Here is a 24,410-nt window from a genome sequence, read left to right on the forward strand (position 1 = left end):
GTATTGTTTTTTCAAATACTGCAGTCATGTTTGCGTCTTGGATATTTCCATTAGCTATAATCCCTCTGCCTGGAATGTTTTTCTTTCTAATATTTGCATAGCTCACTCTCTCACTTCTTTAACGTTTTTGCTTAAACATGTTCTTAGTGAATCATGCCTGATGGCTGATTACCATGTCTAAAAATGTAACCTGCCCAAATCTCTGTCCTTCTGCTCTCACTTTTCCAGAATATTTATAATTTACTAACTTACTATAATTTAGCTATTATGTTAATGTTTATTGTCTGTCACCCAGACCACAGTATAATATATATATGTATTTATATACTGCCTTAAGTTAACATTTTTGAAGAAAAGAAGAAAGAAAAAAGAAGGAAGGTAACCACAAAAGTAAAATACAAGAAAAAGTAGTGAATATAGACATTGGTAAACATGTTGGTGAATCTATTTAATTATAGACTCTAAAAACAAATTAATAATGAGGATTAATAGGAGAGGATAGAGCTAACAGACCTGGTAACATAACAATAGCATGAAAATAATAGAAAGAGATTAGTGTTTCCATATTTTTAGTCCCTTGCATTATTATGCAAGAGCATAGAGACGTTAACTAGCTTTAGGTATCTTTAAGACTAGAATGTGGTTTAAAATATAAGGCTCTCCATTTTCTAAAATGGATTTTAGGCAAAAATTAACATAAGCAAAAAAAGAAATTGACAACTCTGTAAATACAGTTAGGGATTTTACAGATATATTCCTCAGAAACTGAACATCAAACAGACAAAACAATAATGAGATTGTTGAAAATATAAAAGGTGAAATTATTAAGCTGTACCTTATAAACACGTAGACCACCTTCATGGAAAAAAAAAGAGAAAATAAATCCTTTTAGTCACAGAGTATGCCTATGTACAAAAGAATATCTTATATAAACTATTTTCTCTCACCACAATGTTATAAAGAGTCAAAATAGGACACAGACACACACACACACATAAAATACTGAAAATACACTTCTGAATAATCCACTGCCCAAAGGCTAAATTAGAATGAAACTTATGAATTGGATCTACATAAAAATGAAAGCAATAGAGATTAAAATGTGTAAATGTCTCTAAAGCAGTACAAAGAAAAAATGTTTAACTTTGATACACATATAATGAAGACTAAAAATTAATGAACTAAGTGGCCAAATCAAGAAGCTAGAGACAGAACAAGAGAGAAAACCCTGAGAATGAAGAGATTATAATAGTAAGAGTAGAAACTATTTTTTTAATGGGAAGGCTAGAGAAGATCAAAAAAATAAATAAGCTTTAAAAATAATAAAAAATAAAAGAGGCAAGATTGATCAACAGTATTAACAATTTTTTTAGGTTTTGGAAAGTTGAAGGAGACATACGTATAAACAGCAGAGATTTAAAAGCATCAAAAGAAAATATATGGAAAAATTATGCAAATAAAATTGAAAATTATATTGAAAGAACAATTTTCAAAATTATTAGCAAATTGACTTGAGCAAATAGAAGGCCAGAATTAAACTATAACCATTAAAAAATTGAGGAAGCAGCAAAATTCTATTAATTACAAAAGGATGAGGCCCTGGTAGATTTAAAGAATTTTACCAACCTTATATGATTCATATGATTTTTATTATATTCACTATGTCGTACATCATCACCACTACCTAATTCTAGAACATTTTCATCACCCCAAAAGAAATCGTGTACCTATTTGTACTCAGTCCCAATTTCCCTCTCTCCTCATCCCTTGACAATCACTACTTAACACTTGTTTTTAAATTATAATTATTAACATAAGTGAGAGTGTTCACATAGATAGACTTGAACAAATACAATTTGGAAGGCAAAAGAAGTGTTTCCTTCACTGCTCTCTACTTCAGGTTAACTTTAAGTAGTAATCAACATGAAAAGTTTTCCATTAAAAAGAATGGTTTATTTATCAAGTGAATTTCTCTCCTGGTAATAGTATAATTAAAAATTTTAATAGGCACATTTTGAAGTTCAGTTCTTGAAGAGTCAGTTAAATATAAATTCATAATGCCACCTTGTACTGTGCTGCATTTTTGAGATTGTAGAAATGTGAATGCACTAGTATATCATAAGTTATTGAATTCAGTCAACATAATATAGGTGTACTGAGTAATTATGACAGTATGCAAATCTCTTGAAATGGGCTAATGTATAAGCAGCATTCATACTACTTCAGCATAACCTAGTTTACTGTTTCTGTTAGGCAAGGAAGAAATTTGAACCTTCTTCTCAGGAGTATCCCAGTCTATATCTGAACTCCAACTTTACTGGGTCTGCAGACAAGCATCACCTCTCCCAAGAAACCTCATCTGATTATCCCACACACTGACCTTTCCTTTTTGTAATTCCTCTTCAGCACTTATTCATTTTAGACACCTAATGGAACACTGTGCTACAGCTGAATTGTGCTAACAAAAGCAATGAGAGTGATGGGATATTTTTTAACCTAACAGATCTTTTACATCCAAATATTTTAGAGTCTCTGCAGAAACAATGCCCTCATTTCAGTGATGCTGCCATGACCCCAGTCACTCTGTTAACTCCTGTTACACACCATCGAGGGCATTTTCATATGATGCACTGACATTTTCTCTGCTGAAGATTCATGTCCTCCCACAAAATAGCTTTCCTTCCTCATCTTGTTTTTAATCTCATCTGTCTACACTGACAATAGTGCTTACTTCAGAGTCTAACCTATAATTTACTCTATAATTTGGGGGAAAAATTTTTTCCTCCAAGAAGAAGTTGAGTGTATAAACTTTTTTACAAATTGAGCTATAATTCCTCAATGAAAATGCCTCAAAATACACTACACATTGAAGGATTCCTAAGGCACGGGTCTCTCCTTCTAGGAGTTCCTAAACTAATTGGAAAAGCAAGCTATATAAGACCCATTTGAAATGACATGCTTTATTTTTTAGTAAATATACATACATTTATATGTACCTATTAATACAACTGACAGTTGCCTGGTATTGGTACTGGAAAATCAGAAATAAAAGATACAGTCAATGACTTATTATCTGGTATGGAATGTAGAAAGGTGCTTTATTGAAGTAAGATTTCAGAAACTAGAGACACAGGCTAAAAACTGAAGTCAGGAGAAATGAAAGATTAAGGAAAATATTAGGTTGGTTTGTCTCCCATATTGTTTAAGGAAACTGGGAAGAAACTGTTATACCTAATAGGAGTAAGAGGAAATGAACACAGTCTCAAAGTTCCCAACTTCTGATGATTAGAAAAAATATAAGCTCTTAAAAAAAAACCCTACGGCATGATACTACCTAAACATATATGCTAAATGACTCTTCAAGTAATTGAATGACTCTTTATATCCCTTCTCAAAATTTTAAATCCCATGAGGTCAAAGAGTATATTTTGTTGACTCACAAGTAGTATATGCTCAACAAAATTTGATGAATAACTTTTGTGAATGAGTGATTAGATTCATTGATACTAATTCTTAACTCAATACTTGGTCAAGGCAAGTAATACTGCAGACTAAATGTGAAAGACAGAGAGCAGTTAGGCCAATAGAAAAGCAAGACATTGAAGATGGATCTTCTAAAAGTTGACACTAATGTAGAGATTTTAATTACTGTCTCAGAAAAAATGATAGATGTTCCCCTTGCCCAAGAGTCAGGGATAGGCAAAGCAATCTACAGATTCAATGCAATCCCTATCAAACTACCACTGGCATTTTTCACAGAACTAGAACAAAAAAATTCATAATTTGTATGGAAACACAAACGACCCCAAATAGCCAAAGCAATCTTGAGAAAGAAAAACGGAGCTGGAGGAATCAGGCTCCCTGACTTCAAACTATACTATAAAGCTACAGTAATCAAGAGAGTATGGTACTGGAACAAAAACAGAAAGATAGATCAATGGAACAGGATAGAAAGCCCAGAGATAAACCCACGCACATATGGTCACCTTATCTTTGATAAAGGAGGCAAGAATATACAATGGAGAAAAGACAGCCTCTTCAATTAGTGGTGCTGCGAAAATTGGACAGCTACATGTAAAAGAATGAAATTAGAACACTCCCTAACACCATACACAAAAATAAACTCAAAATGGTTAAAGACCTAAATGTAAGGCCAGACACCACCAAACTCTTAGAGGAAAACATAGGCAGAACACTCTATGACATAAATCACAGCAAGATCCTTTTTGACCCACCTCCTAGAGGAATGGAAATAAAAACAAAAATAAACAAATAGGACCTAATGAAACTTCAAAGCTTTTGCACAGCAAAGGAAACCATAAACAAGACCAAAAGACAACCCTCAGGATGGGAGAAAGTATTTGCAAATGAAGCAACTGACAAAGGATTAATCTCCAAAACATACAAGAAACTCATGCAGCTCAATATCAAAAACACAAACAACCCAGGCTTCCCTGGTGGCGCAGTGGATGAGAGTCCACCTGCCGATGCAGGGGACGCTGGTTCATGCCCCGGTCCGGGAAGATCCCACATGCCGCGGAGCGGCTAGGCCCGTGAGCCATGGCCGACGAGCCTGCATGTCCGGAGCCTGTGCTCCGCAACGGGAGAGACCACAACAGTGAGAGGCCCGCGTACCGCAAAAAAAAAGCAAACAAAACAAACAACCCAATCCAAAAACGGGCAGAAGACCTAAATAGACATTTCTCCAAAGAAGACATACAGATAGCCAACAAATACATGAAAGAATGCTCAATATGATTAATCATTACAGAAATGCAAATCAAAACTACAATGAGGTATCATCTCACACCGGTCAGAATGGCCATCATCAAAAAATCTACAAACAATAATTGCTGGAGAGGGTGTGGAGAAAAGGGAACCCTCTTACATTGTTGGTGGGAATGTAAATTGATACAGCCACTATGGAGAACAGTATGGAGGTTCCTTAAAAACTAAAAAGAGAACTACCATACGACCCAGCAATCCCACTACTGGGCATATACCCTGAGAAAACCATAATTCAAAAAGAGTCATGTACCAAAATGTTCATTGCAGCTCTATGTACAATAGCCAGGACATGGAAGCAACCTAAGTGTCCATCGACAGATGAATGGATAAAGAAGATGTGGCACATATATACAGTGGAATATTACTCAGCCATAAAAAGGAATGAAACTGAGTTATTTGTAGTGAGGTGGATGGATCTAGAGACTGTCATACAGAGTGAAGTAAGTCAGAAAGAGAAAAACAAATACCGTATGCTAACACATATATATGGAATCTAAAAAAAAAAACAACAGTGGTCATGAAGAACCTAGAGGCAAGATGGGAATAAAGACACAGACCTACTAGAGAATGGACTTGAGGATATGGGGAGGGGGAAGGGTAAGCTGGGACAAAGTGATAGAGTGTCATGGACATATAAACACTACCAAACGTAAAATAGATAGCTAGTGGGAAGCAGCCGCATAGCACAGGGAGATCAGCTCAGTGCTTTGTGACCGCCTGGAGGGGTGGAATAGGGAGAGTGGGAGGGAGGGAGATGCAAGAGGGAAGAGATATGGGGACATATGTATATGTATAACTGATACACTTTGTTATAAAGCAGAAACTGACACACCATTGTAAAGCAATTATACTTTAATAAAGATGTTAAAAAAAGTCAATTAACACTTATTGTGTATGTTGTTTGTGCTATATACATATTCTTACAACAAAGTAAGTTAGAGAAAAGAAAATGTTATTAAGAAAAGTCATAAGGAAGAGAAAATACATTTTAAGTACGGTACTGTAATTATTGATACTGAGAATTTGCATTGTCTGTTTACAGGATGAATTATCTGTCAGTACTTACATCAGTATTTTCTTATATGATACAAAACACTGTAGATGTTATACATGTTACTAACACTAGACATCAAAAATACAAGATAATGAGGAAAAAAAGATTTAAAAAAAAGAGTCAGGGATAGGAACTGAACAACTAGTGGGGACTTCTATTTCTTCAGAAACTCAAGAGATCTGGGCTTCTACTCTATGTGAATGGTATGGGACCATAGAGAATACTAGTGACAACTAATAGAGAAGCAGTGTTTCACTGTGTTTGAGTTCATGGGGTATTAATTTAGTGTGCTTAACACAGAGCAAAGTGAAGATGGGCAATTTATGAATCTGGAGATATAGCCTAAAGCAATGCTTAAAATTTCTTTAAAAACAATTTCTTTTTTAAAACTCATGCAAATTTAGCAGTGTAGTTCATTTTATATTTCTGTTTGTTTTCATGACCATGAAGGCAAAGACCATTTGTTTCCAGCTAGATCTTGAATGGTTATCAGAAAGCCTAGCACCTTGCTAAGCAACCAGTAAATATCTGTGGAATGAATGCAAAATCATTTTAATTATTTTCCAATTGGCTAAGCAATAGACCTCAAAACATTTTTCATGTCTTATTGATTATGAACAATTCAATTGCACTGAATCTGTCAACTTTGGCAAATTAGCTTGAACTGAAACAGAGCTGACATCTTTTATACAATTTCCCATTAGTCTCAGGGTCACATGTTGTAAGACTTCATTCTTACCTATTAAGAGAATGCAATTCGTACCTTTTTTTCTCTTTTTTATGGACTTTGTTAATTATCATGACAGAAGACTTCCAGAAAGCCACTGAAGAAGTGAGAAAGTGCAAAGTTTTGGGAGTGTTGTCAATGGAAATCTCATTAACTGCATCTTCTTATTGAAATGTCAAGATAATGATCATCAGGTGCTGGGCTGAAAATGTCTCCAATCAACCAATCAGATTCTATTAATATCTCAAGGAAAAATTTGCAGAAAGGTCTTTTTCAGTAAAGAAAGATTGTTGTTGGTGTTCTTTGCTGGCTGATGTTCTCATATTCATTCCGTGCAAATGGACTAAGAATCTAAAATGACTCATTTTCTCAACAATTAACTTCTCATCTAAATCTCAAGCCTCATTTTCATGGCAGCCATTTTGTTGTAGGCAGTTAAATCATTAGATTTTTGCCTTGCAGTTATTGATTGTAAGTATTTAGCCTTAAAAAAATTGCTATATAAGCAAACATTGTGATACACTCTTTTCAATAAATTTAACAATGAATTAATTCATGTAGACAGATTCTTACCCTTTATTATAGTGCCTTTCCCTCAGTGAAGGAAAATAGATAAGACATGAATTTAAAAACTGATAAACAGCTCCATTCAGTACATTTATCTGTAGAAGGATTGAGAAAGTTACTATTTTATTAAAAAGTCATTTTAGTGCAATTCACCATTTGCCCCCAAAATAAGCAAACTGCTACAAAAAGATTGCCTTATGATTTCCTTAGTAATTTGTCATGGATAATGAAGTGGCTGCAGGTACATGTGCAGGGTACAATGTTTTGTCTGTCATGATTTGACTTCACCTGTGCACATATGTCTCTAGATATATTTTTTTCCTAGATGGTATGATGCTTTATAAAAATCACACATTTGTTTATAAAATGTGTTCACAAGTTTTTTGGGTTTTTTATCATTTAGCATGGTGAAATTAACATGTCTTCATAGACATATTTAAAAAGCAAACTATTTAACTGACTTGAGGAAACTAATTTTTTCAACAAACAAGTTGTATGCATTTTCATATACTTCATTCTTTCCATGAGCTTTCTTCCTGGGCTTCATATACTTTGTTCTTCCCTGTATTTCCTTCTGGTACATCAATCTAAAGACTGGTGACTTTAGTATATTTTGTTTTGCATGCATTATTTACATTGCTCTGGTCCTAAGAGCACTAGGTCTTTCCAGAACACAAAACTACCATACTTTTCCAGTCACTGCCTACACATTAAGTCTCTAACACTCCAGACTTTTGAGACAAAATGGAAGTTCACCAAAAGGGAAAAGTGATATTCTTATAATTTGCTTGTGAAGGTACAATGTGACCAAAAAAATTAAGAGGATAAAAATGTGATATTTTCCAAATCACTGAGAAAAACTCACAGCACAGAAAGATGATTTTCCTGCAGCTGTACACATCTTTACTCACCAGTATGTCCACATTCTCCAATTTGAAGAGCACTATAGAAAAGAAATGCTCCAGGACATGGAGGAGGTAGCCCTGAGGCAGTCAAGTTGTATTTAACTAAAAGGCACATCTTCTATCTCCTAACTTGAGGACAGTGAATTTCTGTGTATATTGTACATTTCTATCCACAGTTGACTACCTGGATATAGTTATGCCATAAAAACACTTTAAAACTATAGCAAAATAGGATTTGCTTTCTTCAGGGTAGCTTGCCGTAGCATTCCCCACTGCTGTAGATGAGAGTTTACAGGAAAGAGGAACAGAATATATTCACAAGTCTTAACTTCTGGAAAATAAAATTTTAGACTTCATGTGACAACAGGGAAATGCTATTGTTTAATAAAAGTACTCCAGCTCTCTCTGCAACCCCTAATTTTATATATCTGTATCTCCATTCACTCCTGGAGGAGTGAAAAAACTCCTCCACCCTGCCATTCATTTTTGCTCCTTAAATGGCATAAATCTATTATCTTGAAACTTGATCGCTAAGGGGTGAAAGAAACAACCATTTGAGAAACCAAATACAGGGCCTGTGCTCACCTATGTGAAACATGGTATCTGAAGAGATTTAAATCCAGTTTGTGTTCTCCAACTTTGTCAATTAATATCTATTAAGGGTAGTCTTACATGAAAATCTGTGTGGAAGGGGAGGAAAGAAAGCAATATTGGGCAGATGGGAAAGATGGGATGAAATGCAGTCTCAACAATGGTCAAAACTAAATGCCACAAACAACTCTGAAGGTGGAATGGTCCTTCAGATTTGTTCCACATTGTTGTGAGAAAGTCAAGTCTTTATACTCTGAATCAACCAGTCACAGGATGTAGACTACCTCGAGAAAGAGATGTGACTTTGGGAGAAGCAGCTCCTCCAACCAAGGTCAACTTCCAGAGAAGGATGACAACTGAGGGTTCCCAGCAATTAGGGTAACGAGCTCTTCAGTACTGAACAGGAATCTGGACAGCAATATCACAGCATCCATTCCTGATTATTATTTTTCTCTCCAAGTCATGAAGCATACATTGATCCTTTCAAACAAACACATCACAAAGTAGTTCCTCAATGCAGAAAGAAATGAATAGCTGCTCAAATAGGAAGAGTAGATATTTCAAATTCAAGTCTGGAATTTTTTTTAATATTACATATTGGAATATATAGCCTTGCTTGATTTTTATCTCCATTTTACGTTTAAAAGCTTAATTATGAAAATAATTGATACAAGTTATTAAAACTCTTCCATGTTAGAGGCTTTCATATAATCTTGCAAAAAATCTAAGGGTTAGGTACTACACATTGCACAGATAAAGAAAGTAGGCTGGGGGAAGTTAAGTATATTGTTCTTGGTCACACAGCTAGTAGATGGCTGACTTGCGTCTAACTCCCAATCTGTATCCTTTCTACTACTCTGCACTGTTACTTGGGTTAAATAGAAATATATTTTAAATATAATTTTATAATTTATCAACCCTAGAATTGGAGTCTTTATCTATCTCATTTATCACAGCAGACACTGCTCTTCATCTTAGTAACTCAGAAACTAATCTAGGTTCTTTGATCAGTTTCCTCAAGTACAAAATGGGTATAAAAAATAGTTTCCTTACCTATGCAAATAGCTTGTAATGAACAAATGAGATGATGAGTACTCAAGTGACTTGAAAACTATAAAGTGCTAAGAAATACATATAATAATTATTATGATGATTACTTCTTTTGCATTGATTCATGCTCATTGTATTTGCCAAATAGACTCAATATGGTACAGTTTTGAAAAGGCATATACCCTCACATGCATGTTTATTTTATAATATTTAGCTATGACCTTCACCTTCAGGCTTAAAAGAATCAGATAATATTAATATTCAGTAAAAAGAAAAGGCCATATTTTTATTTTAATAAAACAAAATCATTTTTAAAAATAATAATGTTATTAATTGTAATTATATACAGGTACAACTTGTTCTATGAAAATTTTAGCATTGATGTTGAAGAACAGTTTAGTTCTTGAATTCTATCTTTACGCCCTGGACTTCCATATTCATATGACTAATAGCCAATTGGAGAGGAGAGTACTGGAAGCAACACTGGCTGAGCAAGGTTGCTATAACCCTACAAATACAAGGTTGCTTGGCAAAGGCTGATTTGGAGAATGTGACTTAAGCCCAGACTCAATTGAGTCCTCTTGTTCTTATGGGCCAGCAGAGGAGTAGATCCAGAATCTGTTTACCCAATAAACTGCATAGAAATGGGGCTGAATTCAGAAATATAATGGCAACTGGATTCATCAGAAACTAGAAGGATGTGGTCAGGAGACCATGATTCACATGAGCATTGGCCTTTAAGACAGAACCATCTCCACTAGTGAAACACAACCTAATAATAATTAGCGCCTCTACTAAAATGAAGAACTATTATGTGGTGAAGACAGAGGTCAACAGCAAGACAGTTGATGTTTTTCTATTCTCTGAGGCCAGATGGAAAGACTCACTAGAAAGATTTCACCACACACACACATATACACACACTTCCTAGCACACATTCTCTGATGAGTACTTAGTAAATGGAGACTTAATTTCTTACAACAAAGAAAAAGTGCTTAAAGGTGACATAAAACAAATGGACTGTGTGGCAGAAGAAGAAAATTTCCTCTGCCCTTTTAGGTTCTTCTGGCTGATCTAAGAATTAAATTGACATGGGACAGATTAACAGGAGAAAATTAAACAAAAGTTTTGTAACATGTATACATGGGAGAGACTCAGGAAAACTGAGTAACTCACCAAAATGGCTGAATCCCTCACCTTAAATAACACCCTCAGCTATAGACAAAAGAGGATGTTGAGGGTAGTGGTTTGGGACCTCAAAGGGGAAGAAGGCAATTGACGTGAAGATGGAAAAACAAATGTTTGGTAAACAAATATTTGCTGGGCCATGCAGAAACAATAGGACACAGAGGAGAATTTTACAAATAGGCTTGCTAGGTTCCTCCCTGTCTGCACACCTAGTCCATACTATAGTTATTTATGGTGATAGCTCACTTCCTGAAACAAGTCCTCTGTCTACATTCTTTAGACAGGGAGAAAGTCAGTTTTTTCCTGAATCTTTTGGGCTTTGATTGTTTTCAGATTGAAATAATCTATGTGCCAAAGAGACATTTTGGGGTGGCAAAGTTTGCTCCCCGAAAATTGCAAAATTCAGTGTGATAAAGATGCCAAATATTCCCAAATTGATCTATAGATTCAATGGAGTAAGGATTTTTCTCAACTCTGAAAATTGTACCCCAAAAAACCCATCAGGACTTCCCTGGTGGCACAGTGGTTGAGAATCTGCCTGCCAATGCAGGGGACACGGGTTCGAGCCCTGGTCTGGGAAGATCCCACGTGCTGCGGAGCAACTAGGCCCGTGAGCCACAACTATTGAGCCTGTACGTCTGGAGCCTGTGCTCCGCAACAAGAGAGGCCGCGACAGTGAGAGGCCGGCGCACCGCGATGAAGAGTGGCCCCCGCTTGCCGCAACTAGAGAAAGCCCTCTCACAGAAACGAAGACCCAACACAGCTAAAAATAAAAATACATAAACTTATTAAAAAAAATAAACCATCAAAATAGCAAAAATACACTTTAAAAAATAAAAAAAAATAAGGAATACTTGCTCTATTGTCACACTATTAAGACAGTGTGGCTACTGGCAAAGCAATAGGAAAATAAATCAATGCAACAAAATAGAGAGTCCAGAAATAAATCCATGCATACGTAAATATTTGTTAAATGTAGCATTGCAGATTAGCAAGGAAAGAACAGATTTTTTTTTTTTTCAGGAAATGCTACTAGGTTATTTTTGTATACATATGGAAAAAATTAATTTGATTTCTACCTTACTCCATCCACAAAAATTTAATTTTAGATAAATTATCGAACTAAATGCAAATGACAAAACTATAAAGCTTTTAGAAGATAATACAAGTGAATATTTTCATTACTTTGTGGCAGGGAAGGAACTCTTAAGACCAAAGAAAGCTAAATTTACCACTTTAAAAGGAATTTCTGTTCATCAAAATACATCATCTAGAGAAATAAGAGAAATTGCAAAACAGGAGAATATATTTGCATGATATTTAACTGATGTAAGGAAGAAAAATTTGTCACCCCAAAATATCTCTTCGGCATGTAGATTATTTCAGGCTGAAAACAATCGAGGCCCAAAAAACTCTGAAGAAACCCTGATCTTCTCCCTAACTACCTAAAGAATGTAGACAGAGGACCTGTTCCAGGAAGGAAGCTGTCACCGCAAGTAACTATAGAATGAACTAGGTGTGCAGACAGGGAAGAACCTAGCAAGTCTACGTGTAAAATTCTCCTCTGTGTCCTATTGTCTTTGCATGGCCCAGCAAATATTTGTTTACTAAACATTTGTTTTCTGGGGTTTTTTTTTAAACATCTTTATTAGAGTATAATTGCTTTACAATGGTGTGGCAGTTTCTGCTTTATAACAAAGTGAATCAGCTATACATATACATATGTCCCCATATCTCTTCCCTCTTGCATCTCCCTCCCTCCCACCCTCCCTATCCCACCCCTCTAGGTGTTTTTCCATCTTCACGTCAATTGCCTTCTTCCCCTTTGAGGTCCCAAACCACTACCCTCAACATCCTCTTTTGTCTATAGCTGAGGATGTTATTTAAGGTGAGGGATTCAGCCATTTTGGTGAGTTATTCAGTTTTCCTGAGTCTCTCCCATGTATACATGTTACAAAACTTTTGTTTAATTTTCTCCTGTTAATCTGTCCCATGTCAATTTAATGCTTAGCCCAGCAAGAAGAACCTAAAAGAGTAGAGGAAAAATTCTTCCTCCCCAACACCGACAATGGACTGGTATCCAAGATATACATAATGTCTAGAATCAAAAGAGATACTCTCTAGAGACCCAGTAGAAAATGGGGAAAATATCTTAAAAGATACTTCAAAAAGACGAAATTTATAAAAAGATGTTTTATCTCACAAGTTATTAGAAAAAATGAAAATCAACCAATTTCACACTTATCTGATTGAATAAATTCAGAAGCCTAACAATTCCAACTCATATGAGCTGCAACTATGAGTGCCATTTGGTACAATCCCTGTGGAAAATCATACGACATTATCCAGTAAAATTGAAAATGTGTATAGACTATGATCCTGTAGTTCTCATCCTAGGTATAATCACAAAGAAACTCATACACTTGTGCACCAAAAGACACATAAAAGAGTTTTTATTGCTTATTGCTTGTAATAGTTCCATACAGGAAATAACCCAAATATCCATGAAAATTAGAATGGGAAAATAAATAATGACATAAAATGGAATGCTATGCAACACTGAAAATGAATAAACTACTGCTAAACACAGTGAACACAATATGTTGAATGAATGAAACAAGTCACAGAAGTATGTAGACAGTATGACTTCATTTAGATGATGTTTAAAAATAGACAAAACCAAATTATTATGTTTAGGGATGCAAACATAGATGGTTAACTATAAAAAAGCAAGAAAATGATTATTGAAAATGACAGATGACTTTCCCCCTAGAAGAAAGGAAATGTGTTCAGGAAAGGATACATGAGAGATGGCTGTTATGTTCTGTGGCTTATGATATTTCTGCACTAATTCATTCACCAGATAGTTGAAAATCTTTTAAAATTTCATTTATTCTCCCAAGAAATTAAAGCTGAGAATTTTGACACTAGCTTATATATTTAAGACAATTGATCTCATTTTTGCCATATATAACACTATATATACATATTATTCTAAGTTAACTTCTTTTTTTCTTTCAAGTTTGATCTCTTGAGTTCTGTTTTCTAATAAAAGATTCAAATTGCCAAAACTGAGGTGAGAAAAAAAGAGGTCAATTTCAGCTGGGATAATTGCTTCACAGAAAAGATAGCACTTGAACTATACTTGGAAAGGCACATGGCAATTTGATATTAGGGAAAGAGAGTTATGTAGCAAGCACGAGCAGAGATATGTTCAATGATTTGACAAATAGACTAGTTTGACTGGATCATGCAGTTCATGTATGGAAGTAATTGGAGTTAAGTCCAAAAAAGTCCAAAGGTCAATTCTGGAAAGTTTTGCTCTCAATCTCTCTCAATCAATCTCTCTCTCTCTCTCTCTCCATCCCTTCTCCCTCCCTCCCTCTCCCCCCACCAATTAAGACAATTCTTAATCATTCTTCAAATCTCTGCTTACTGTCACCTCCTTAGAAAGTCCTTCTTTGCTCTCTGAATTAGGGTAAGCTCACCAATGCAACATATAGACATATAACTTTAACAGAATAAAATTTCATTTTTTGCTTTTTGTAACACTGCAGGGGGGTGAAGAGTTTGCTAGACAGCCTTCCTCCACAGTTATTCAGGAAGTCAGAACTATCCAGGCCCTGTGATCTTTATCATGCGCCTTCCATGGTTATTCTTCAGTTCATCTCTACACCAACAGCCAGAATAAAAAAGATCCTGGAGAGATGCTGCATGGTGGGAGAATTTTATGGGCCTGGAAACAGATCACTTCTACTGACATTCTAATGGCCAGAGCTTACTCAGTAGATTTCATTTTAATGAAATGAACTCACTCAAACAACATACTCCTTAGGGGTCCTGGTAACAACTCTAGTATATACGGATCTAATAATTCCCATCTTCCTCACTAACTAGAGTACCAGGTACCCACTGGCAAAAAAAGTCCTATACAAGTGCTATGTTGTCCTGGTCCAAACCCAGAGGAGTGAGGAATTCATGTGTGGTTTAAGTTTAAACCCACAAAAATAATTTTAATAATTTATTTTAGGCCAGCTCCCTATCTGTTCTGTTATATATTAGAAGACAAAATATCAAATTTGTAAAAAAAAAATTAAATTTGTGTGTAAAATCAACAGAACACATTCATATTTGAGTCCCTCCCCTCCCCTAAATAGTTCTATTCTAAACCCAAATATTACCAAACACTTTTGATTCTATAAATAAGAATACATTTATAATATTGTACTATGCATTTCTTTAGTGTCAACTATAAGATTAGGGGAAATAATCAAAGCGAATATAGGAGACAACTGTGGAAGAATGCCTTTTCCACCCCATCCCTTCCCTGGGGCATGACATAAAAAGTTTCACTTTGAAGCAACTTAAAGCAGAAAAAAAAAAAAAAAAAAAAAAAAAGAGGGATACTGTTAGCATAGTAACACGCTGGAGATTGACTTGGAGGTGATAATACTTGTCCACATAAGTGTGCTGGATTTTTGTATATGTTTGATCTTGATGACTGTCCATTGATGTGCATTCCCCTCTCTCTACTCACAACAAAGCCAAATGCTCTCTACATCAATTAGAAGAAAGTTGTATGTCACAATAAGACTAAAACTGCAAGTCTAGAGAAGAGGTTAAACCCTTGAGGTGGCTGAGGAGATCAGAAGGAGTCCCAGGGGAGAGGAGACAACTCCAGCAGCAGCCTCAAATGCTGCATCTACCCTGCCTGACAAAGAGTGAATTAGGAGGAACATGGCAGGTAAGTCACCCCAGATCAGTTCTGGTGGCTCATGCATGAATAAAGAACAGTGCAGCACAGTCTTTTCATTCCATGTGTGTGTTTCTATTTAATGGACAGTATCACTCTGCTTTGCAACACTGAGAGATTATACAACATCTTCCTCTGTTCATAAATTGGGCAAATAATTTTTCTATGTAAATTCCACAATGCCATTTGTTTAGTCTTAGCTATTGTTAAAATGCAATTGAATTTCTGAATATGATGTTTTCTTTTCCAGAAAATCAGGCAGTTTACTTCAATTACTTGTATTTTGAGTTTCAAGTAGACTGATCTGTGGAAATATCTTGGGCCGTGCACTACAGTGACAAAATCGTTAGATGAGGAGTCATAAGACTCAGCTTCATTCTAAGCTCTGACTTAGTTGGTCAAGTGACCTTTAACTTCACTTCCTTCTCCTGAAAACTGACAAAACAGCAAAATACCACCTGCACTGTCTAGAACTTTATGTTAATGTGAGGTCAAATGAGGTAATGTATACCAAATGGATTTTAAAGTATAAAATTATACACTAATGGAAAGGATTAAACTGCTCTACATGGAATTTTTTGAACACAATTTTTCATTTAATGAATATTTAGAATGTCTCCCACATGCATGGCTTTTGTGAGCCCTGAAAAAGGGTTAGAGTGTATGAGGGAAGGGGTTGGATAAATTGTATGAAAAGCATCATGTTCCTTACCTCAAAGAGCTTGTAATAATATGGGAATCAGGACACACACAAAAAAATTAAAAGCAAAATAACAATTTAAAGAAGCATAGGATTAGATGGTAAGAAACATGGAGAGATAATTTGTGCTAAAAATACATCTTTGGAGAGAGGTCGTTAAGTAAGTGCTGGAAACCCCAGGCCCCTCTAGGCCTTTAATCCCTTAATTAACATTCTCTGATACATTAATACATCTTCAACTTTTAAAATATATACATATATATATATATATATTTTTTTTTTTTTTTGCGGTACGCGGGCCTCTCACTGTTGTGGTCTCTCACTGTTGTGGCCTCTCCCGTTGCAGAGCACAGGCTCCGGACGCACAGGCTCAGCGGCCATGGCTCAGGGGCCCAGCTGCTCCGCAGCACGTAGGACCTTCCCGGACCGGGGCACGAACCCGTGTTGCCTGCATCAGCAGGCGGACTCTCAACCACTGCACCACCAGGGAAGCCCCTAAAGTCTATATTTTTTACAGAAGAAATACTTGAATATATTTTCATGATGCAACAATCTACAGAATACAAAGTTAAAATCCCACACTGTCTCTCCCCCTTCTGCCTGATAAACTCCATTCCCAATCTCATTTCTATCCTCATTAAATACCACTGTTAATAGTTTGGTGGTATATATCCTAGAACTTTTTGTGTATTGATACACACATGTGTGCACGCACAAATGTGTAACACCAAGGGTATCATAATGTATATGCTATTCTGAAACTTGCTGTTTTTTACTTAATAGTATGTCTTAGCAACACTTTTATGGCAATACATGTAACTTTATCTTGTTCTTTGAAAGTGATACTTTATATCAATAAACCAGACTATTTTTCCTCCTATTAATAGTCATTTAGATGTTTCTAATTTTCCAGTCTTACCAACCATGCAATACCACTATCTGAGGGCTCACAGGATGACTTATCTGTCAGCATGGGATGTCACAGGACTTCACATCAGACCAGGGGACCCACTCTACATAAAGGAGGTACAGGAGTGGGCCTATGCCCAGGGGGTACACAGGTTGTATTACATACTGTACCACCCAGAAGCAGCTGGCATGAGAGAGCATTGAAACAGCCTCTATACACACTATTGAAGGACTGTCTTGGAGGCAATACTCTGTGAGAATAGAGTATGGTTTTTCTGGACACAGTATGCACATTGAGTCAAAGACATTTATATACACTATATCTTCAGTAGGAAGAATACATGGGTCTGGGAACCAAATGGTTACCACCAGGGGAATCTGGCTTCCTGTCTCTGCAATAACTTTGAGTTTTGCAGAGTTAGATGTCCTGGTTCCTAAAGGGGGCATACCAATGCTAAAGGACATAGTGAAGGTACCATTGAACTATAAAGTAGCGCTGCCCCTGAGTCCTTTGAGCTCCTCCTGATAAAGCAAGCTACTCTCTATTTCTAGCTCTTCTTTTTTTTTTTTTAATATTCCACATATAAGTGAGATCTTGTCTTTTTCTCTTTGACTTATTTCAACATCCTCAAGTTTCATACGTGTTGTGACAAGTGGAAAGATTTCCTTCTTTCTCGTGGCTGAATAATATTCCATTTTGTGTGTATGTTTGTTATACATATAACATCTTCTTTATCCATATATCCACTGATGAACACTTAGGTTGTTTCCATGTCTTGGCTATTTTGAATAATGCTTGGATTGGAATAGGAACATTCCAGGGATGAATCCCACTTGATCATAGTGTATGACCCTTTTAACGTGTTATTGAATTTAGTTTGCTAGTATTTTGTTGAGAACTTTTGTATACATATTCATTGGGGATATCGGCTTGTAGATTGTTTTCTTTTTTTCTTCTGGTGTCCTTATCTGGCTTTGGTATTAGGGTAATATTGAATGAATTTGGAAAAGTTTGAGAAGAATTGGGGTTAATTCTTTTTACATATATGGTGGAATTCACCAGTGAAACCATCTGGTCCAGAGCTTTTCGTCCTCGATTACTGATTCAATCTCCTACTAGTTATTGGTCTGTTCAGATTTTCTATTTCTTCATGATTCAGTTTTGGTAGGTTTTACATTTCTAGGCATTTATTCATTTCTTTTAGGTTGTCAACTTTGTTGACAACTAATTGTTCATAGTTGTCTCCTATGATCTCTTGGATATTTATTTTCTTAATGCTGTTTTTCAATGAGCAGAAGTTTTCAATTTGATGAAGTATATAATTCATCATACTTTATGTTTATTTATTTCTGTATCCTAAGAAATCTTTGCTTACCCATAGGGAGAAAATATATTTTCCTGTGTTTTATTTTAGAAGATGTATAGTTCGGGATTGTACACTTAGGTCTATAATCTACTGTGAATTAATTTTTCTATATTCATATAGATATTCAGTTGTTCTCATATCATTTACTGAAAATGCTTTCCTTTCCATCTTTATCAAATTTACTTTGCTACCTTTACCAAAATCAATGTTCATGTTGGTGTGGATCTGTTTCTAAATGTTATGTCTGGCTCTCTTATTCTATTTTCTGTCTTTATGCCAACACCATACTGTCTTTAATATCACAGTTGTCGTAATTTTTAAAATCAGTGTAAATCTTCCAGCTTTGTTATTCTTTTTCAAGATCTTTTTGGCCTTGTAGTCCTTTTATTTTTCAGTGTAGATTTTAGAATTATATTGTCAATTTATAAATACTAAGAAAAGTCTGTTGAAAATTGTGTTGCATTGAATCCAGATTATTGAGGGTATTTGGGAGTTATAATATGCATCCTTAACATCTCACAGTCCACGTAAAATTATTATATTATATTGTATCATTTCATATTGCAACAATATATGTCCATTTAGCAGCCCACCATCCTTTGTGCTATTATAGTCATGTATATATATAGTCCACATACATTATAAACTCCATAATACAGTTAGAATTTTTGGTTTAAACAGCCATATGTCTTTTGGAAAAATTAGGATAGGAAAAAAATATATATATATGAATTTTTATATTGCTTACGTATTTCAGCGTTTCCAATTCTTTTTGTTTCTTTCTGTAGAATCCAAGTTTCCATCTGGAGTCATTTTACTTCAACCTGAACAACTTTCTCTGACATTTCTTATAATGCAGTCTGCTGGCAGCAAAATGTCTGCTTTAGGGCTTCCCTGGTGGCGCAGTGGTTGAGAGTCTGCCTGCCAGTGCATGGGACACAGGTTCGTGCCCCGGTCCGGGAAGATCCCACATGCCACGGAGCGGCTGGGCCCGTGAGCCATGGCCGCTGAGCCTGTGCGTCCGGAGCCTGTGCTCTGCAATGGGAGAGGCCACAGCAGTGAGAGGCCCGTGTACCGCAAAAAAAAAAAAAAAAAAAAAAAAAGTCTGGTTTATTTTTCTGCTAATGTTTGTCTTTCTCCCTCAGTTTCAGAGGACATTTTTGCTGGGTATGGAATTCTGACTTTACAGGTTTTTAACTTTTTTTATATTAATTAATTAATTAACTAATTAATTTCTGGCTGCATTGGGTCTTCGTTGCTGCGTGCGGGCTTTCTCTAGTTGAGGTGAGTGGGGGCTTCATTGAGGTGGCTTCACTTGTTTCAGAGCACAAGCCTAGCGCCCGGGCTTCAATAGTTGTGGTACTCAGGCACAGTAGTTGTGGTGCACAGGCTTAGTTTCTCCGCAGCATGTGGGACCTTCCCAGACCAAGGATCAAACCCATGTCCCCTGCACTGGCAGGTGGATTTGAAATCACTGTGCCACCAGGGAAGTCCTAATTTTCTTCCATCCTTTTGAAATTGTCATTCTGATGTCTTCTGGCTCATTTTTTCTAAAGAGAGCATTCATCAGTTCTATTACTGTTCCTCTGCATGTACTATATTGCTTCTTCTGGCTGCTTTTGAGAATTTTTTCTGTCTTCTTGGTGTTCTGAAGTTTGTTTATGATGTGCCTGGGTGTAGTTTTCTTTATATTTTTTCTGCTTAACATCTACTTAGTTACTTTGCTCTATGGGTGTATCATTTTATTAAATTTGGCAAATTTGCGGACATTTGTTTTTTAAATATTCATTGTCCCTATTTTATACTCCTTTCTACCCTCACTTTGCAGTTGCTCTTGCTTTCTTCCTCTTTGTCCTATGACTCTAGTAACATTGTGATCTTTGCTTAAATTATAACTGCCTTAGCACCAAGCATCCTGGGGAGGGCTCTCAACTGAAAATTTTACCCAGTTTAGTTCCCTTCTTTCAAGTTTTTTCTTCTTTTGGGTTGCTTTATAAAGGCTTCAAGTTGTTGTGTGGGGTCCCTCCAGAATTTATAGTAGTTATCTATAGGGAAAGATTGGTAGAAGCTCTTCTACCATTATCTGAAGCGGATCTCTTCACCTAAATTTGTAAGTATCTCTTCACTTTCTTAGGCACTCAACCAAAACAGCCAAAACAGCCTGCGTTTAGTTTTTCAAGTATGCTGTTTTCTCCTTCCTGCCTCAGAGCCCTTGCAATTACTCCAACCCCTTGGAATGTTTGCTCTCCATACCAACACACACACACACACACACACACACACACACACACACACACACACTGGAGTTTAAACCCATGTATTCTTTAGACCTCAGGTAATGATTTTTTATACTGTGATGAAGCTTTTCCTTACCTCTTGGATTAGACAATTTCTTCCCGGTGTTTTTTCTTAATCCCTCATGTATTTTTCCCTCATGACCCTTATCACGGTTTGTGGTTTAGGCTTTTTTCTGTCATTAGTTAATATCTATCTTCACTATTGGAACTTAAATTCCAATGATCTGTGCTCACAAATTTGTACATAGATGAATCTTGTTTGTTATACTCGCCAGTATATGGGTAATGCTGAACAAGTATCTGATAAAGTGTGTGTTCTCAAAATATTACTTTAATGAATTAACAATTCATTACTTAATGGCTCCTCACCTATATTGCTTCTTGACTGTTTCTAATTAAATACCTCATGGGTGCCTTAAACATGCCTCACACAGAATACATTTTCTTCCTATCAAACCCCACCTGTCCTCTTTCATTTGCAATATAAATTAGTTATAACCCTATATATCTAGGTGCTCATAATAAAAGACTCAAACCATTTTTAGGACTTTTCTCCTTTCTCATGAACACTTCCCACAAATGTACTTCCTTGGGATATCTCATTAGTCAAAAATTCTATCACTTTCTTTCCATTATCTAACTGCCTTATCTAAGGGCCTTATTTTATTGTTTCTACAGGTTTCTATCATGTTTCACTGAGTTTAGTCTTTCCCCTAGCTGCTTTGCCTTTAATATTCATCCCTATTCTCCCAATAGATGGATAGTCTAGAAACAAAACTTGCCAGGTCTTCAGTTAAAATCTTTCCAAACGTTTCATTTTTAATTGGAGAAAGTTCAAGAACCCTGACATAGGACTTCCCTGGTGGCGCAGTGGTTAAGAATCTGCTGGTTAAGGCAGGGAACACAGGTTCAATCCCTGGTCTGGGAAGATCCCACATGCCACGGAGCAACAAAGCCTGTGAGCCACAACTACTGAGCCTGCATGTCGCAACTACTGAAGCCCGGGCGCTGCAACAAAGAGTAACCCCCACTCACCGCAACTAGAGAAAGACCGCATGCAGCAACAAAGACCCAACGCAGCCAAAAAATTAATTAATTTTAAAAAAGAAACTTAACATAGCCTACCTTTTTTTTTTCACCTGGCCCCATAGTTATATGGTACATTCATTTAGACACTACAACTCAAGGAAGACCTCAGCTGCTTTATCTTATATAAGTGATCAGATCTTTCCCACACACCCCCAGCCTGATGAACAGCCAGAGCTCCGTGCTCTGTGTTCTAGCTCTAGGTGTCCATTCATCCACAGGTATTCTCAGACCCTCCATTCTCTGTCACCGGGACACTAGGAAATTTTGGTCTTCTCTGCACTATGTACAGAATACGAGAAGCCTAGACATCTCCCTAAGGGTTATCTATCTTGCCGCCACCTACTGCCAAAATTTCTCTACTGCTCTGACATGATGTTGGAAGCAGCCCCATGCCAAAGACCAGACTTCTCCCAGCACCAGAGGCTGAAGGCTATGTCTTCAAAGTAGGACATGAACCTGATGTTTTCAGCAGATTCCATACCAGTCTGCGTGGTTTTAGCCCTCCAACCCTGTAGATCAACTCAGAACTTGGAGTGGATTAGATCTGGTGTCTGACCTCCTTGCCTTCCTGTTTCCCTTAGAAGTGGGTAGGAGCAGGCTTTTTACTTTCTTTCACTTCTTCCCTAGCTGATGTTCATATTGCCCACTTACCAGTCAGATATAGTGAAGGTAGGTAAAATGTCTTTGTTAGAATAGAAGGTCTAAATATATTATCCCTATTACACACAATTTACAGAGTTTTCAATTTCATTTCAAGCCATGTCCTCTTCTTACCACCTCTAGGCAGTATTAATTGCTATCACATCTCCCACAGCACCTTATTCACATTTTTATTTTATCATTTAGGACATTGTCATTATAACTAGCTGAATGTTTGCCTTCCCTACTAGACTGTGACATCCTCAAGGTCAGGGACTGAATCTTACTCATCTCTTTACTTTCCCAAAACCTACCCCACGGCCTGACAGAGTAGGTACTCAGTGAGTGTCTGTTCTACCCATGAGCTGACCTGCTTGGAGCTGAGGCTTCATGCAGTGGAAAAATGAATGGAAGATAAAGTTGGAAAGAAAAGTTGTAATCGGTTTATGGAGTGCCCTAATTTGGACCTTAATCCTCTAACATGTATCAATTTCATTTCAGGAAATGAATGTTTTTGAAGATTTTCAGTGAGTGATGAATATATTCTGAATAATAAAATTATCACTAGAGATCTACTGTACAACAATGTATCTGTAGTTAACAATATTGTGCTGTTCACTTACAGATTTAAGAGGGAGGTCCATGTGAAGTGTTCTTACCACAATTTAATAAAGAGAGAAAGTTCAGAAGGAGAACACATTTTGTAATGAACCCAGATCTGTTACCAAAATAAATTAATTAATAAAATTAACTTTCAGCACTGAAAAAAAATATCATCAAAGATATTAAAGCACCTTGATAGTTTAACAGCATGTTTGGATAATTATTTAAAACATCCTCATAAATTTTTCTTGATAAAGACTGTGTCTTTCTAATTTATTTTTTCACATGTCAGGGAGCATCAATCTCAGAATATGAGGGAAAAAAGTACAAAATCACCTGCCTTCTGCCCCACCTGGCTGTCCATTATCACAAGTAGATGTTTTAGATAATTGCCTTAATTTTTAATTTCTTCATGAGATTTTTTAAACATATTTATTATAAATTATTTTTGTCTTCTCTAGAATATTTTTTTAGATAAGAGAGCATGCAAATTTAACAAGATAACCAGGTAGGACATAGCTCAACAGCACTACTACATATAAGTAACATCATAAGTGCATTTATCATGCAGCCATGACATGCCTTTATGTTAGAGATAACTCTATGAAAATTTATAAGGAATATTCCAAGCTATACTGGTATCACTGACGTTATTGCTTACATGAAAATGACTGCACAGAATACTATTTAGATGTGAACCTTTATTAATTAGAACTTTCTGTAAAAGTACTCATTTGTTTTATAAAACAGATATACCAAAGATATCAAAGTACAAAGTAAAACAAAAATATTATTTGCCAAGCAGAAGTCATTGTTGTTAACATAATTCTTTATATCTCTTGGGTCCATGCATATATATATAGGCTAAATGATACAAAGGTTTAAAATGTAGAAAAAATGGTTTATGTCACACATGCTATTTTAAAGAAAAAATGTTAAATATAATTTTATTGAATTTAAAGATAAAAATATAAAAATAGAATTTAATTTAATTGCTGAACTTCAGATAAATTTTTTTTTACCATAGGAGGTAATAAATTCTCAAAACTTTTTCTAAAGAAACATGATAATGAAAACCATTAAGAGTTTGGAGTCAACATAGTTTGTTTTTAATTACAGTGTCTATTGACTCCCTGATTTTAAAAATTAGAAAACTTCTACGTTTGTCTCCTCCATCTCCCAT

Source organism: Orcinus orca, chromosome 9 (genome assembly GCF_937001465.1).
Source record: "Orcinus orca chromosome 9, mOrcOrc1.1, whole genome shotgun sequence".
NCBI classification, from domain to species: domain Eukaryota; kingdom Metazoa; phylum Chordata; class Mammalia; order Artiodactyla; family Delphinidae; genus Orcinus; species Orcinus orca.